This window comes from Dermochelys coriacea, chromosome 5 (genome assembly GCF_009764565.3).
Source record: "Dermochelys coriacea isolate rDerCor1 chromosome 5, rDerCor1.pri.v4, whole genome shotgun sequence".
Lineage (NCBI taxonomy): Eukaryota > Metazoa > Chordata > Testudines > Dermochelyidae > Dermochelys > Dermochelys coriacea.
In genome coordinates this window covers 96,279,991-96,298,061 of record NC_050072.1, presented here as the reverse complement: position 1 = coordinate 96,298,061, position 18,071 = coordinate 96,279,991, and the positions used below count along the sequence as shown (strand labels likewise).

The 18,071-nt window shown below is 40.0% G+C and overlaps 1 protein-coding gene across 1 annotated transcript in view; it reads right to left on the bottom strand.

Moving 5' to 3' along the window:
* The window catches only part of LOC119855696 (guanine nucleotide-binding protein G(q) subunit alpha), a 226,856-nt gene that overhangs the window by 35,531 nt on the left and 173,254 nt on the right, over positions 1-18,071 (bottom strand). The window lies entirely within an intron of this gene.

The following is an 18,071-nucleotide window of genomic DNA, read 5'->3' as shown; positions in this document are numbered from 1 at the left end:
GAAAATTCTTCACAGTGGGAAAAGCTGATTCAGTAGCTCAGTTGAGGTAATCACATTATCCAGGCTAACCCCCACCAAGAACAGTTCTGCCGTTCTTTGGGACTTCACAGATGCTCTGATGGAGGCAATTCCACATGGCTGCATAGCCACAGAAAATGATTTAAAAATTATGCTGTTAGATTCAGCATAAGACTTCTAACTATACTTCATTCACCTGTAACACAGTGATCTGTAAACTATGGTGACCTGTGAAAATGACAGAAGGGGAAATCCATGGAGGGATGCAGAGGAAAGTTAAGAGGTCAAAGTGAGAACCCAGTTAAAGTATCTTTATAACCAGCATTTTGCGTAAATGTAAGTGGGGCAATACAGCATTTTTCAAGGCCAGAGAAGAATTTGCTGTAGGCAAATTATGAGGGTCTGGATCAGAGTTTTAGATGTGTGGATACAGTGTAGAAAATAATGGCAAGATTTAGACACTGTCTGGATGCACAGGTCTAGAGTTTAAGTCAATCAAGTAATCAATTTTTCTGTGATTTAAAAACTCTCAAACCTAAAATCATTCCTGATTGCTTCATTTGCTATGTCACTTAAGGGCAGAACTGGAATCTAAACTTGAATCTGGGAGTTTATTATAAGCGAAAAAAGCAGGAGCTACTTTATAAATGCAAGTCAGTTGGCAGCTCTAAAGATGTAAAGAGAGGACAGGAATAATGAGATATTGGTCTCCTATTAGAAAGTATATTCAGCATATAAATATAATTTTTAAACACAGTTTTAGATACAGTGAAATGGAACAGTTTTGTTATTAAAGGTACATTATTAGCTTGGGCACACGGGATAGGGTTTGTTTAACAATAAGAATAGAGGGATACAGAACTTAATTTGAATAGAAACATTTTTATAAATTATATAAGCAATTCTTGAGATGAATTCTTAAAAATGCCCTCACTGTGTTGGAAAACCATATGAATTGGAACAGAAACTGACTAGTCTGGTTTGTTTCACTATTCATAATAAAAATAAATGCAAAAAAAAAAGTAAACATAATAAAAGATAAAAGCTTTTAAAAATTCTTTGTTTTAATTATATAAGTTATCTTTAATAACAAAAGCAAGGCCATATTAAATTTTAGCTTGACACTGTCTCTTTAGCAACAAAAAAGGGAACTCTGGATAGAGAAACATTTTTCCCCCCCAGGGTACATATAGACGTTTGTACACAGAGTTGAATTTCCACATTGCTCCATTTAGCATTAGTGAAATTCCTGACCTGCTTATCAGAAGCTGAGATGGCAAATAAGAACTGAATACCTACATTACAACAAGCAAAAGATTGGAAAAACTTAAGTGGTGTTTTCGCTAATCCTCAGTTACAAACATGCATTTAAAATTCACATCTAAGTGTGTGTTTATAAAGCAGATGAACTCTGACCATAATGAATTAAACATTTTTTTCCACTTATTTTGTGTAGTAGATGCTCAGATGAGGTCACTAGAATTATTTTCAAATGCTATCTTCTGTCATTATAGATATTGTTCTACCCAATTTCTCTGTAGCTTTTTCAGTCTATAATAATGGTATCAGCTTGGTAAATTCAATATCTGCTTTTGACATCTCAGCTAAGAGAATTTCATTCCATTTATCAAAACTCATGACCCCATTTATTTTCAGTGATATTATACCAAATTATTCTAGTTAGAATTAAGTGAGGTGTCCCAGAAGTATTAACCTATTTAGGGACATGGAAAGGATATTTGTTAACTATTAAAGCCCTCAGAAAATCAAACAGCAGTTAACTGAAACCATGCAACACTTACATTATCAATAATTAATATATTTAAATGTTTTGCTGCCTACAAACTCCATACATTAACACTGTTCACTACTTTGTGCATTCAGTCCTTCTCTTTATAAGATAGATAGGAACAATTATCCATCCTCATTCACTCCTGCATGCCCAAGTGTTTCTTGATTACAGACAATTACTAAAGTTAAATGTTAACATATTTCCTGAACCAAAGACATTATAAATTCCTACTCTATTTCCATATATTTGCTTTTGTGCAGTGTTTATTGCAGACCTATAATATGTTTAAGTTATATAATGGCAATATTTTACTTTTTAATGAATACCCATTTGCCAATTTATAGAGAGGAATCTGTTACTTTGTTTCACCTATTTCTTACATTGTGCAACATTATAATAAATATATTATGTACAATATATAATTTTACAATTTAAAAAGTGCCTGTCTAATGATAAACCTATATACATGCATTATACGTACATACACACAAATATACATGTTTGTATGTGATATAAAGGTTTTAATGTTATAAATTTGAAATGGCTGCTTTATTTGCAAATAACAAAGCCATGAGTTATGCCAATAAAAAAAAACTTTATACCTCAGAAATATATATTCTTTATGTGACACGTTGCAGGAAATCTATTTTGTAAATATTTTAAAGAGTTAAACATTTTATGGGGACTATTTTTCGTGTCCTTCCACCTGTATAGTCAGATGCCTTAATTAATAAAGAGTCGCATAGTATAGGGCTAAGAGGAGGCTATAAAAATAAAAATACATGAAAATATAGTCTCTCTCTATAAAATATCTTGTTATATAAAATATGATCTTTCAGGCTCTTTCAAGACTGTAAGTGATTGCCAGTTCTCATTGGGAATCTGGTAATTTCCCCTACCAAGTAGCATAAAACCTTATATTTCTAGCCCTACTGGGCTGTAAGATATCAAACCTTAAAGATCTGTAGGAATAAGTAAGTTGCAACTTGCCCAGGACTGAATCCAATCTATCCTGGGATCTGAGCAAGAATAATTTTTCCAGTAAAAATTCCAAAATTGAGAGAATAAAGAGAAAACATTTGTCTGGCAGGCCTTTTTGTTTTGTTTTTTAAACTGCAGCTGTTTGAAGCCACTCAGACTTGTGGAATGTTAGAAGAAGATCAGGGGAAAAATCGGTAGTGGGAGAGGGTAAGTAAAGTGGTCATATGTGTATGATAAATTACAGAATCATGTGATAAATTAATTTATCCCATAAATATCCACCTTCCAGCGTGTGTGTGTATATATTATATATACACATGAAAACACCACCCTCTTTATAGCACATAAAATTAATGGAATTTTATTTAATTTGTAATACTAATGCTGTGATTGGTATAGTATATCCTCTGGGTCAAATTTTGCCCTCATTCACACCAGTGAAACTGCAGATGTACTGAGCAGCAGAATTTGGAACTTTTAAATGTCTCCTTCCTTCCTCCTTTTTTTTTTTTCCTCTGGTATTTAAGAAAGCAATAGAAATTCAGTTCTGCTAAATGTTGCTAGATCTTATCCCATGTTTGAAAAGGAAAACAAGATATGCACAGTTTGCTCTTCTATATATTATGTATAATAGGATGCTTGACTGCACAAGCTGGATGCGATACATAACAGGGAGAGATGACAATAGGTCAGAGGTAAGTGAGGACTGCTAGTTGAGTCATAATTAAGGTGCAGTCTGGCATCTGTTAATACTTTTCTTTGGGTATAAAACATTCCTCATTAATAGGCTGCAATTTTATGAACCCTATCCAAAACAAAATAGCCTTACTGGCTTCCGTCACTTAAAGTACACCTACACTCCAATTAAAAACTCATGGCTGGCCAGTGCTAAGAGGCTGCTTAATTGCAATGTAGATATTTGGGCGTGGGCTGGAGCCGGGGTTCCAGAACCATGTGAAAGGGGCGGGTGCCAGAGTTCGGGCTGCAGCCTGATCCCAAATGTCTACACCACAGTTAAACGGCCCATTAGCCCAAGCCCCATGAGCCGAAGTCAGCTGGCATGGGCTAACCGTGAGTGTCTAATTGCAAGCTTCAAGTGTCAGTACTAGCTAAGGCTGTTCTAATTCCCTGCACAGCACTTTCCTTTCCAAAATGCCTCTGTGGCCCATGAGACTAAGTCCTGTTGTGATGAATGCAACTAAAAATTTACTCCAATTATAAGCTCGAATGTAAAAAGTATGTGCAAGTTCTTAAAATGTCTATAACTTTTTGCCTGCTTGGAAATTTGACCATGGAAAATAGGTCAAGTTGTTTTCAGTAATTAAATGTTATAAACAGGTGCAAGAAAACCAGACAGAGAAACTGGATTAGCCCAAATGAAAAAGCTAATATTATTCTGCTGATATTATTCAAAGACTGTGTTGAAATTATGCTTGTTAAAAAACAGAGGATATGGAACCAGAAGTTAAAGAAACAAAATTGGTATGTCAGATATTAGGCCTAACTGATGGACAAAATAATGAGGATGAACTATGATACTCAAGTTTCCCCTTTTTGGGTTTCTAAAAAACCTTTGGAAAAAAAAATGCACTGCTTGCCTGTTCCACCTTGCACCCCAGTTCAGCCTACTAGGGGTCAAGAACAACCTGGTAGACTTCTAAGCAGGAAGATGTTCAGCTCCCAATTCAGCTCATCTTGTCTCATCTCATCTTCCCTGATCCCAAAGTAGAAAGAGTAGACCAGACTCAATCATATAACATATTTTTTTCCCCCACTTGTGAGTCCTGAAAATCAACATATCATCATGACATGTAGTCCTCAGGGGATACCTAATTGCTGGCACTGCAAAGGAACATAAGATTCTGTTCTGTTCCCTTCCTTTTGTTCCCTCCCTCCCTCACTTCCTTCCTCCTACCCTCACTCTTATTCTCTCAGCTTCTCATCAAATCCTGAATCAACTTCACTGCATCAGCACAGCGAGACGAGAGGACCACAATCCTTTCCTGTCTAAGGAGAAAAGGCCCAACTAGATGATACCTCTGACTGGAATGTGAACCAGGGTCTAAGCAACTGGTGCTGTGGTCAGCCTGTCAGCCAAAGCATCCATTTGTGACTGACCAGCCATCCGTCTTCCAAAGACAACAGCAAAAGTTGTATTTTCTCCACCCTTTCTACCCACTCTCTCCTTCACCTTGTGACTGTTAGAAACAGGAGACAGGAATACCCTTTACACACAAGGACTGAAAGTAAAATTAACCCTTTCCTTTTTGATCAGAGAAAGATAGTTCTGAAAAGAAAACTGACATATTGCCTCCAAAAGAAGAGAAACTTTAAAGGTTTTGATTCGTTTGTTCTGCGTAATTTCTCAGTTTCAGTACAAATGCTTGTTTCAATTTCTTGTTTTTTCTTGTGTTTGATCATTGAACTTTAAAATGAATGTTCTGGGTGTTTGCCAAGAAATCAAGTATTCCAAGATCTATGTAGGAAAAAAACCCAGATCTCTTTATATCACTAGAATTATGTTGGACATTGAAAGAGTTTATAACAGATATATTAGCCCCAGGTTAAGTAGGTCCCTTTTCCTGGGTAAGGTAACAGGGAAGGTTCCAGAACAATCAGGAACTTTCTGGAAACAATTAAGAGAGACAGGCTGATTAGAACACCTGCAGCCAATCAAGAAGCTGCTAGAATCAATTAAGGCAGGCTAATCAGGGCACCTGGGTTTAAAAAGGAGCTCACTTCAGTTTGTGGCATGCATGCAAGGAGCTGGTAGCAAGAGAGGCGCAAGAAGCTGAGAGTGAGAAGTTGTACTACAGGAAGACTGAGAAGTACAAGCAATATCAGATGTTCAGAGGAAGGTCTTGTGGTGAGAATAAAGAAGGTGTTGGATGGAGGCCATGGGGAGGTAGCCCAGGGAGTTGTAGCTGTCACGCAGCTGTTACAGGAGCCAATATAGACAGCTGCAATCCACAGGGCCCTGGGCTAGAACCAGGAGTAGAGGGTGGGCCTGGGTTCCCTCTATCCCCCCAACTCCCTACTTGATACTGGAGGAGTTGAACTGGACTGTGGATTCCACCAGAGGGGAAAGTCTCTGGCCTGTTCCCCGATCCACTAGGTGGATCAGCAGAGACTGTGGGGATTGTTCTTCTTCCTTTTCCCCATGTTGGCCAGCGATGAGGCTAACTGAGTGAACGGAAGATTTGAGCCACGAAAGTGGCCAAACTGAGGGCTGCCGTGAACCTCTGAGATGAGCAAATCTGCCAATAAGCGCAGGACCCACCAAGGCAGAGGAGGAACTTTGTCACAACTACCTTAAACTCTTTTGACCCTTGTGATTAATTCAACAGCCCTGCACAGACTCTGCCCAACTCAGTCCCAGAGAAATGACACTAGGTAACACCGTAAACTAACTGTGTCCTCATCTGACAGCTAAACAATAAAACTGACAGATTTACATCGAAAATGTACATTATATCATGAACTGCACTGGAAAAAATACATAAGTATTAAAAGTCCTAAACCAGTTTCATAACGATACAGGGTTGGTATACTTAAATGTTGATACACTGAGTTATGTAACTCCTGTATACTGTTGTTCATACATGAAAAGATTATGGAAAGAAACTATGCATAACTGAGAAGCAAGCATTTCCTTCTTTGTAAAAGCACAAACAAAGTACAAAGTTTTCAGGAAATATCATTCAATGGATTAACTAGAGAAAAAAAAAGGCCATCTTACAAAAATCACACTAATCAGACCATGTAAACAGTGCAAAGTGGAGCAATAGAGAATTGGTAAAATGTTGGGTCAGATCTCTTAATTTGATTAAGAGGCAGAGAGACCAAAGGAGGATTATACTGTGATCCTAGGATCACATTAGAGATGTTCTGGTTAAGGCCTTTTGGACATTTGATTCCCCCTTTCTCTCAACATTTTTCCTTTTGGGTGAAATATGTCATGCCTGTTCTCAGCTCAAAGTGAGTTTATTTTTTGCTAGTGAGTGGAAAAAAACATTCAGTTGGTTATTGAGTTGTCCAAGCATGGGAGAAACAGGGTTCACATGTAAAAACAAAAGAAATCATTTTGTGCTTGAATAATTCACAAATAGCATTGTTTTAAAACTGAAACTTTACATGTATGTAGTCCTCAATAAGAAATACCTACATTGCTAATTTTTTTTTAAAGAAAACTTAATATGATTTAAAAGCATATTCTGTGCCTGCAAAATCCTTCACTGTCCCTTATCTATTAATCACTCAACAGTGCTGGTTTCCAGGTAGAAGCACACACATGCACCTATACATTTGAAGTAAACTCACATAGAAAAAAAACTGAGAAAATATAAAGAAAACACACAATTGACTGTAGACACACAAAGTAAAAATGTTAACTCCTTTGCTAATAAAATAAAGCCCAGTCAAATTTACGTTAATGCGTTGTTAAGTTTGAAAATTTAAATGCAAAAAAGACAGGATACACAGAAATTAAAAGAGTTTAATGCTGTTCTCTGGTGGAGTTTTTTTGTACTACACCAGGGAAAATGGCCCTCAAGCCAGCAATACTGGCTTTATGAGGATCACCATTGTGCAGGAAGATTCTCCAGTGGTTTAGAGCCAGCATGACCGTTTCTATGACAATCTTCTCCTGGCTACTGGTGTAAAGGACATGGCTGTGGATTGCTTAAGTCCCTGAAATCCCCAATGGCCCTCTTGGACTCCTGGCCCTCAACACAAGTTAGAGCAGCCCTGACGCTTCTCTAAAATACAATGGTAACTGGCCCAGCACAGACAACCCAGGATTGTGGGAATGCAAGGTGACTTAGAGCTCTTCCTTTGCAATGCATGCTTCTTATCCAAAGTCAAGGATCTGGGCTAAGTTTCCCCAGGACAATGTTAACTGGCCATATTATCATTATATTAAACAACCTTGGAAACAGCTTAAACAGCAATCCAAAATCCACCAATGCACAAGGTCATATTACTGAATTTCTTGACTTTTGTCAGTATAAATTTGCAAGCTTAATGATGAATTTGGGGCACTTCCATAAATTTGTTTTAATTAATATTTGTAGAAACATTTTGTCTGAGATAGATAACTGTCCTATGTATTTCCAAAGTGAAGTGTCCATCACCACAGTATCTTGGCATTAGAATTAAACATGGCAAAACTTCATATTGTAGGATACCACTATATACGGAAAACAGTCACACAGGTTCACACAGTGGAGAAGAAGCCATGCGTTGCTAATCACTCAACACAGATGACAAATTATCAGTGGCATCATCACTGGCCTGATTCCAGAAAAGCTCTTGAAAGACTATATAGCATTTTAGAAGAACAGTGGTTACACAGTCAAAGGTCTTCCCACATCCAAAATTACTCAAATTGCTTAAATGGAAGAGGAGGCTGCTTCCACAGGATAGCAGCTTGGCACAGTGTCTTGGCTGACCTGACAGCTAACAAGATAGACCTCAGAAAAATTCAAAAAGATTTGCTCTGATTTTCTAGAAATTTGTTAAATTCTTAGTCAATGGAAACCAAGATGTCGCTCTTCTTTGCCTTCCCTGCTCTCCTTCCCTCCCTTTCCATTCCTTTACTTTTTTGTTCTTTTTTTCTCTCCCCTTATTTTTGAGATGTGGGGGGGGCAAATCAATAACATATACATTAAAAACAACCCAAGGTTACTCTTAACATCTCAACAGTGTATTATTTAGATCTGTGCTAACACACCTGTCACAATCTCTAGTTTAAAATATACAGGATTTCCTTTGTTTAATGGCTTTGTGGCACACTTAAGTTACACAAATCTATTTTATCTTTTAACAGGTTTTATCTTTTAACAAATTCTTAATTCATGTCTTCTTAAAAACATAGAATCACAGAGATGTAGGGCTGAATGGGACTTTGAGAGGTCATCTAGTCAAGCCCCCTTCCCTGCACTTAGTTAGGACACAGTATATCTTGACCATCCCTGACTGGTGTTTGTCCAACTTGTTCTTAAAATCCAGGGGATGCTGTGAAGGCCAAAAGTATAACTGGGTTCAAAAAAGCATTAGATAAGTTCCTAGAGGATAGCTCCATCAATGGCTATTAGCCAAGATGGTCAGGGCTAAAACCCTATGCTCTGGGTGTCTCTAAGCCTCTGACTGCCAGATGCTGGAACTGGACCACAGGGAATGGATCACTAGATAACTCCCCTATTCTGTTCATTCCCTCTGAAGCATCTGACATTGGCCATTGTCAGAAGACAGGAAACTGGGCCAGGGGGACCACTGGTCTGACCCAGTATGGCCATTCTTATGTTATTATCTCCAGTGACAGAGATTCCACAACCTCCCTTGGGAGCGTATTCCAATATTTAACTATCCATATAGTTAGAACCTTTTCCCTGATATCTAACCTAAATCTCCCTTGCTGAAGATTAAGCATTAAGCTAATTACTTTTTGTCCGACCTTTGGTGGACATGGAGAACAACTGATTGCTGTCCTTTTTGTAACACTCCTTAACAAATCTGAAGACTGTTTATCAGGTCCCACCTGAGTCTTTTTTTCTAATGACCACATACCCAGTTTTTTCACCTTTCCTCATAGGTCAGGTTTTCTAAATCTTTTATCATGTTTGTTACTCTTCTCTGGACTCTCTCTACTTTGTCCACATATTTCTTAAAGCTTGGCACCCAAAACTCCAGCTGAGGGCTCACCAGTGCCCAGTGGAGTGGGACAATTACCTCCCAGGTCTTACATATGACACTCCTTCTTAATCCACGGCAGATTTATATTAGCCTTTTTCACAACTGCATCACATTGCTGGCTCACATTCCATTTGTGATCCACTATAAGCCCCACATCCTTTTCAGCAACATTGCTGACTAGCCAGTTATTCCCCATTATTTTTTGGCTTGGCTGTGTCCTGAACTTCTCCATGAGTGGGACAGAATCCATCCCAACAAGCCAGCCTGAGGATGAGGTAACTCCTGCATCTCCCATGCCACCCTCCTGGTGAAAATGGCTTTGTCATGCTCCTTCCTCAGCCCCACTGCCAACGGTCACCTGTGCACAGGGAACTTCACAGAACTGGGCTCAGCAGTAAGCAAAGAATGTGTGCCCATTGTGCTGGCTCTACCACTCAATCCTCCGTTCAAGATGTGTCTGGACATCTCTGCAGTGCAGAGGCATTGGCAGGACTATATTAAGAGGTCCTCATTGCAAAACATCTCCGTAGTCTTTACATTAAAATGAGGAACAAACATTATACACTTCTTAGTATTTTTGTATAATGTTAGGAGAGTGCCATGCGACAGGAAAGCTTATTGTCCCCACATCCACATTCAAGCAAACTACATTTTACTGATGTGAGATAAATATACTCTTCTCCTACACTCACCAAGACTGGAATGTTGGGGGAAGCTGGGGGTGGGGGTGAATGGAGCAGCACTTTGATATCTCACTAACATCTATCCATATAATAGTGTCAGCGTGGGTGAAAGTGCAGCTCACTGAAGGACAAAACTAAACTCACCCAAACTGGTGTTTAGTTCTAAGCCATACTGAATTAGTTGCAGATCTGCAAGAATACAGGCCGAAGGCTGTCAGAATACACATATATGCATAGAATACAGAAGTTGGACCCAGAAAGCCTGGTTTGAACTAAAGTTATGAAGATCAGATTTCAAAGTGAAAAACAAAAAGTTTCAGAAGTTTATTTTCATTGGTGTTAATGTGAATAGTAAATAATTTAGGTGGACAGAGGCAGACCAATCGTCAGGACACCTAGGAATTTTGCAACTTTTTACCTCCATAAAATGTTTTTAAAGAGAAACCTTGAAAAGTTAGAAGTTTTATAAATAAAGTATTATTACACAAAAATCAAGGCTTGAAATAAATTCAAGACTAGAAGTTATTATAACTGTGGGGATCAAGAGATGTTTTTGCTTATCGTGACTGGTCTCCAATCAGAATGAAAAAACATTTTCAGTTATATCACTCAGCTTTGCTGAAGTTGAAATCAAAGGTATTGTACTTAACAATAAGCCTTTGAGACATGAATGAAAATTGACAAGAAATATTTGAGACTGAAAAGTAAATATTCAATGTGGTACACATGTGCTGTCTGGCTAAAACCCTTCTGGTCTATGCTGAAAATTTACTGCTCAATGACAAGAACAGTATTTGCAAAAGCCAAACCTTCTTACAGCAACATACTGACATCAACAAACAAAGATTTTTTACTTCAAATCAAATGTTTGGCAAAACTGCTTCCCAAGAGCCTTTTGTTTCTTTTATGTACAATTAATTTCCATGACGTGGCAACATGAGTACAGACAATAGATGCACCCTCCTTGTCTGCTTCAAGTTTTCTAATGCCCACATTTCCTCCTGAATCTCCAGCAGCATTCCCCAGATAAGAATTTCCAAAGCAGAAATAGGTTAGTCTACACAAATTTCCCTATACTTAGTCCCTATAGGGAAGATTTAGGAGCTCAAGTCCCATTAATTGTTAATGGGAGTAGTGCTCCTAAATCATGTCAGCACTTCTGAAAATCCACCTCTCAGCTAAAACTCCACATTTTACAGATACTTTGGTGGGTTTCTCTCCTGGAATTGCCACCTCTAGGGAAAAAATTAGCAGTCAAGATAAATTTGTTTTTCTGAGATGTGGCTGGTGCCAGTACAGAATGGGTCTGCCTGGAAAAGGCAGGAGTGAAAGTAGCCAAAAAGGGATTAGGCAGAAGTGGAAGCAGACATGTGAGAAAGAAAAGAGGAGGTATGAGGATGCTTGGAAGGTGAATCAGACTATTCTCCTCTCAGCGTCTATCACATAAGGATTGCTTCTCCTCTCAGCTGACATGAATGGAGCACAACATTGTGGGGGTCTTCACAATTCCACTGCAGAAACTATCTCTCAGTCAGCTGGGGAAGTAATGACTGCTCTAACTGGGGAGGCATGCAGATTAAGAGAGCTGCTTGATCTAGCTCAGAGATGGGCAAACTACGGCCCATGGGACTGTCCTGGGAGGCTAGTCCCTGCCCCCCCCCCCCCCGCTGTTCCCCTCCCCGGCAGCCTCAGCTCACTGTGTCACCGGCGCAATGCTCTGGGTGGCGGGGCAGCGAGCTCCTGGAGCAGCGCAGCTGCAGAGCCCGACCTGATCCAGTGCTCTGTGCTGCGCATCGCGGCTGCCTGTCCTGGTGCAGTCGTGCCACCAGCGCTCCAGGCAGAGCAGTAAGGAGGCAGGGAGCGGGGTGGGGGGTTGGATAGAGGCAGGGGAATTTGGGGGTGGTGGTCAGGGAGCAGGAGTGTGGATAGGGGTCAGGGCAGTCAAAGGGCGGGAAACAAGGTGGTTGAATGGGGTAGGGGCACCGGGGGGCAGTCAGGAAGGAGAGGGGAGTTGGATGGGGTGACGGGAGGCAGTTAGGGGCAGGAGGTCAGGGGACAGAAAGCGGGGGTGGATGGGGCAGGGGTCCCCAGAGGGCCATCAGGAAACGGGGGGGGTTGGATGGGGCAGGAGTACTGGGGGGGCTGTCAGGGAGCGAGAAGCAGGGGAGGTCAGATAGGGGGTGGGGGCCAGGCCATGCCTGGCTGTTGGGGAGGCACCGCCTCCCCTAACCAGCCCTCCATACAATTTCAGAAACCCAATGCAGCCCTCAGGCCAAAAAGTTTGCCCACCCCTGATCTAGCTAATACAAGATCCATCAGGACAGGACATCTTTAGAGGATACTACTTCCTCCCAAAACCCCTCCAAGGAAGAATAGTGACCTAGATTTCCTAAACTCCTCTTTCTGGAAAAGGTACATTTTGATAGTCCTTTGGACATCTCAAGAATTCCACAGAACTTCATACCTAGTCAGAGGTTTAGGGCATGAGCTGAGGAAGGAGATCTCCACATAAGGCTTTGAGAGAAAATTAGGGTGAGAATAGCTAGAGAGAGATGCAGACTAAAGCAACAAGCCACCCCTATTCTATGGACTGAAGTGGTATCCATAACAAACTCTATCTTAGTTAATGCAGAGGATTATAGCGTAGTGAGTCAAAGGTAACCTTGACAGAAGGCTCTGTGGATTAGGCTGAAGGTTCCACAGGGGAAATGATGATTTAATTAGAGGCCTTGGGCATGAAATTGCCTTTTAAAACACAGGACAAAAGTTTCAAATTTAGATACCTAAAGTGAGGTACCTTCAGCTGGTGTAAATCAGCAGTGTGTCACTGAGGTCAATAGCGCTATGCTAATGTACACCTTCTGAGGCTCTGTACTCTAAATTCAAAATGGGAGTCCAGTTTGCTTGGAGACTACAGCAACCCAAAAAATGAAGGGAGTACATAGATTTCTGAAGCCTTTTCTCTGCCCACTGGAACAGGAAAGCGGTCTCTTTCTTGGTCTGTCCCTGGTACTACAGTGATGGTGTAATCCTGTCTGATGAGGATAGGATGCAGAGGAGAAATATTCAGGAACAACAGGTCTAGATAGAATGCCCTTGGTCCTCTGAACCTAAATTTTCATTCTCTATGGGAGTACTCCGCCTTGTGTACTTCCCCTGGGAGTACAACAACCTTGTGAATGAACTAGATCCCTCTTCAACTGAGGAAGACATCTAATTTTTCTGCAGTTATTCCTGGAAAGGAAGTCCTTTTCATGGAATACCAGCTTTAAGCTGGTTCTGCGTGTTAGTTTCCAGCTACGTAAGGTCAATCAGCATTTATTATCAGTTTGTGTTAAACAGCTTCAACTTTCCATTTGCATTTAAGGGAATAAACATATAGTGGTGAGGAACAAATCTCAAAAAGTTGGGAAATTCAGTTTGGACAGCCATTCAAAGTTTCAGATGTTTAATACGAAGAGTATTCTGGAAATCAGGTTGTATATCTGTCATAATTTGCTTTTCCCTATGTGATTTCCAGTGCTTTCTGGTTTCAACTGTGTCATGAAAATGCTTTGAGAATAGCTCCCTCTTGATACGTCAGTTTCTAGTCCAGGGGCGGGCACTTTTTGGCCTGAGGGCCACATCGGGTTTTGGAAATTGTATGGAGGGCCAGTTAGGGGAGGCTGTGCCAGGCTGTGCCCCAATCCCCTGTCCGCCCCTCCTTGCTTCTTGCCCCCTGATGGCCCCCCTCGGGACTCCTGCCCCATCCAAGCCCCCAGGACCCCTGCCCCATCTAACCCCCCATTCCCTGTCTCCTGACCGCCCCTGGAACCCCTGCCCCTGACTGCCTCCCACAGCCCCATTCAAACTCCCCCGTTCCCTGCCCTCTGGCTGCCCACCCCCATCCACACCCCCACTCCCTGACCAGCACCCCGAACTCCCCTGCCCTCTATCCAAACCCTCCCCCCCCGCTCCCTGCCCACTTACCGTGCAGCACAGAGCACCAGTGGCTGGCGGCACTACAGCCGCGCTGCCCAGAGCGTTGCACTGGTGTAGTGTAGTAAATTGCTCTCCGTAACTGCTACCACTAGTACATTCCTACCTGGGGCAGTTCAATACACTACACCGGCAGCATGGAGTGCTGAGGCTGCGGGGGAGGGGGAACAGCGGGGGAGGGGCTGGGGGCTAGCCTCCAGGGCCAGGAGCTCAGGGGCCGGGCAGGAGGATCCCGTGTGCTGGATGTGGCCCGCGGGCCATAGCTTGCCTACCTCTGTTCTAGCCCATGGCTGCAAGAGGACAATGCAGAGAAGAAATAGAAACCAAAAGATAAACAAACGTTTTCATAACTCAGAAACATTTTAGGCTTAGTTTGAGTAAAGGGCCAGGTTTTGGTTGACTCTTGTTTTATCTGAACCTGTTCAATATCTTTAGTTATCAGATCAAGCTGACATAAGGCAGGCCAAAATGAAAATGTGTCAACTCATTTTAAGATTTTTTTTCTTAGTAATTAACTGTGAATGCAATTTTATATATTACTGCATATAAACTAGATCAGAAATAGACTCTACATATGACCCTCACTACAATTAACATAACAGACTTTACATCCAGCCTCCCTCTACTGCCCAAACTAACTTCAGTCATGCTTTGTTCTCTGAAGACAAAGGCTTTCATGCATTATGAACTAGCCCTCACTGTGAAGGATGGTCCTTAGTTTAGAACCTAGGTACCATCATCCCACATTAAACCTGGTATTATCTGAATGTTAACACATTAAATTATTTCTATCACAAATGCAGGATCATGAAAGTGATGTTTTAAAAAAATGTCATTTATAATAAAGAGATTAACCCAACATATTTTGGGCTCAGAGCCCATATATGTAATAAGCACCATTTATGCCACATGTTAAGAGCTTATAATGGATTTGAGAAGTGTGTAGAGTGCTGTGTGTGTCCTCTGAAATGAGGTGATGATTACCTGTTCTGTTGATAGGTTTAAGCTTTCTGTTGTATTATTTTTATTGTGCCCTTAATTTTGGCTCTTTGTCCCACATTTGGGCTTTGGTGAAATGGTACAGCAGTCTAATTTAGAGCATTACACTGATAAAAAATAACTACTATAATGCACATTTTGTAAAATAAAATAACATACTGATGTGAAGTCCAGTTAAAGGAATACAAACTTTGATGATAAACAGAATGAAAAGATGCATCTCCTGTAGTACGTCAGTCTATTCCAGTCCTTCACTGATATGAACATTTTGTGAACATAAGAACGGACATACTGGGTCAGACCAAAGGTCCATCTAACCCAGTATCCTGTCTTCCAACAGTGGCCAATGCAAGGTGTTTCAGAGGGAATCAACAGAACAGGTAATCATCAAGTGATCCATCCCCTGTTGCCCATTCCAAGCTTCTGACAAACAGAGGCTAGGGACACCATCCTTGCCCATCCTGGCTAATAGCTATTGATGGACGTATCCTTCATGAACTTATCTAGTTCTTTTTTTGAACCCGGTTATAGTCTTGACCTTCACAACATCTTCTGGCAAAGAATTCTACAAGTTGATTGTGCGTTGTGTGAAGAAATACTTCCTTCCGTTTGTTTTAAACCTGCTGCCTATTAATTTCACATGATGACCCCTAGATCTTGTGTTATGAGAAGGAGTAAATAACATTTCCTTATTTACTTTCTCCACACCAGTCATGATTGTATAGATCTCTATCTTATCCCCCCATTGTTGTCTTTTTTCCAAGCTGAAAAGCCCGTCTTATTAATGTCTCCTCATATGGAAGCTGTTCCATACCCCTAATGATTTTTGTTGCCCTTTTCTGAACTTTTTCCAATTCCAATATATCTTTTTTGAGATTGGGCGACAACGCAGTATTCAATATGTGTGAATTAAATGTCTGAGTGCATACCAAAGCGATGCAATTGAAAGACCTCTGTTTTATTAGGGATGTACTTTTAGCTGGCTGATGTAACAGGAGCTTTTTCTAAAAAAACAAAAGGGCAAATCTACAAGCTCTTGCTCAACTCTTGAAACTGGACTTTATTAAGAACTAACACTGAAAAAGAGTCAAGTATAATCATAATGGGAGTCTGTGGGGATACCAGACTTATTTTGCTAAATCTATCATTTTCTGAAGTGATGTAACGTACATCTATGCAATTATGTAAATATTATGCTAATTCATTTAAAGTTACTAAATGAAAAAGACTGGCTAGGTCAGATTTGGCACACCCTATTAGGTTTTGAAGGGTTTTGAAACAGTTTCTGTTTTTTAAAAAAAGGAAATATTTCCAAATGTTAAATTATCTTATTACCCTGAAAAATTGTCACAAAGTTCAGCTAATATATGTGGTAACTGTTAAATTAACTATTGGCGTATTTTGACTGCTGATTCCATCCTTTATAATTAGGCTTGGAAGGATTTGATTTTTATGGGAAATGTTGGTAAACTTTGATTTCACCATAGAAACGCGAACCAACAAAAACATTTTTCTATTGATAATTGAAATTAACCGAAAGATAAAGAGAGAAAAATGCTGCTTAATTTAAGGATATTTAGTTTATATATTTTGTAGGGCTGGCAAGCGATTAAAAAAATTAATCATGATTAATCATGCTGTTAATAATAGAATATCATTCATTTAAAATATTTTTGGATTTTTTTTTACATTTTCAAATATATTTATTTCAATTACAACACAGAATACAAAGTGTACAGTGATCACTTCATATTTATTTTTGATTACAAGTTTTTGCACGGTAAAAAACCCAAAAGAAATAGTATTTTTCAATTCACCTAATATAAATACTGTTGTGAAATCTCTTTATCATGAAGGTTGAACTTACAAATGTAGAATTATGAAAAAAAACCAAACCAGCATTCAAAAATAAAACATTGTAAAATTTTAGAGCCTACAAGTCCTACTTCCTAATTTTAGAGCACTTAGTCCTACTTCTTTTTCAGCCAGTCGCTCAGACAAACACGTTTGTTTACATTTCCAAGAGATAATGCTGCCCGCTTCTTGTGTACAATGTCACCTGAAAGTGAGAACAGGTGTTCTCATGGCACTGTTGCAGCTGGCGTCGCAAGATATTTATGTGCCAGATGCGCTAAAGAGTCATATGTCCCTTGATGCTTCAACCACCATTCCAGAATATATGCGTCCATGCTGATGACAGGTTCTGCTCATCTTAACAATCTTAAGCAGAACGGACCAATGCATGTTATTTTCATTATCTGAGTCAGATGCCACCAAAGTTTTCTTTTTTGATGGTTCGGGTTCTGTAGTTTCCGCATCCAAGTGTTGCTCTTTTAAGACTTCTGAAAGCTCCATACCTCGTCCCTCTCAGATTTTGAAAAGCACTTCAGATTCTTAAATCTTGGGTCCAGTGCTGTAGCTATCTTTAGAAATATTACATTGGTACCTTCTTTGTGTTTTGTCAACTCTGCAGTGAAAGTGTTCTTAAAATGAACAACATGTGCTGGGTCATCATCCAAAACTGCTGTAACATGAAATATACGGCAGAATGCAGGTAAAACAGAGCAGGGGACATACACTTCTCCCCCAAGGAGTTCAGTCACAAATTTAATTAACGCATTATTTTTTTAACAATCGCCATCAGCATGGAAGAATGTCCTCTGGAATGGTGGACGAAGCATGAAGGGGCATATGAATGTTTAACATATCTGGCACGTAAATACCTTGCAATGCCAGCTACAAAAGTGCCATGCAAATGCCTGTTCTCACTTTCTGGTGACATTGTAAATAAGAAGAGGGCAGCATTATCTCCTGTAAATGTAAACAAACTTGTTTGTCATTGGCTGAACAAGAAGTAGGAGTGAGTGGACTTGTAGTCTCTAAAGTTTTACATTGTTTTGTTTTTGAGTGTAGTTATGTAACAAAAA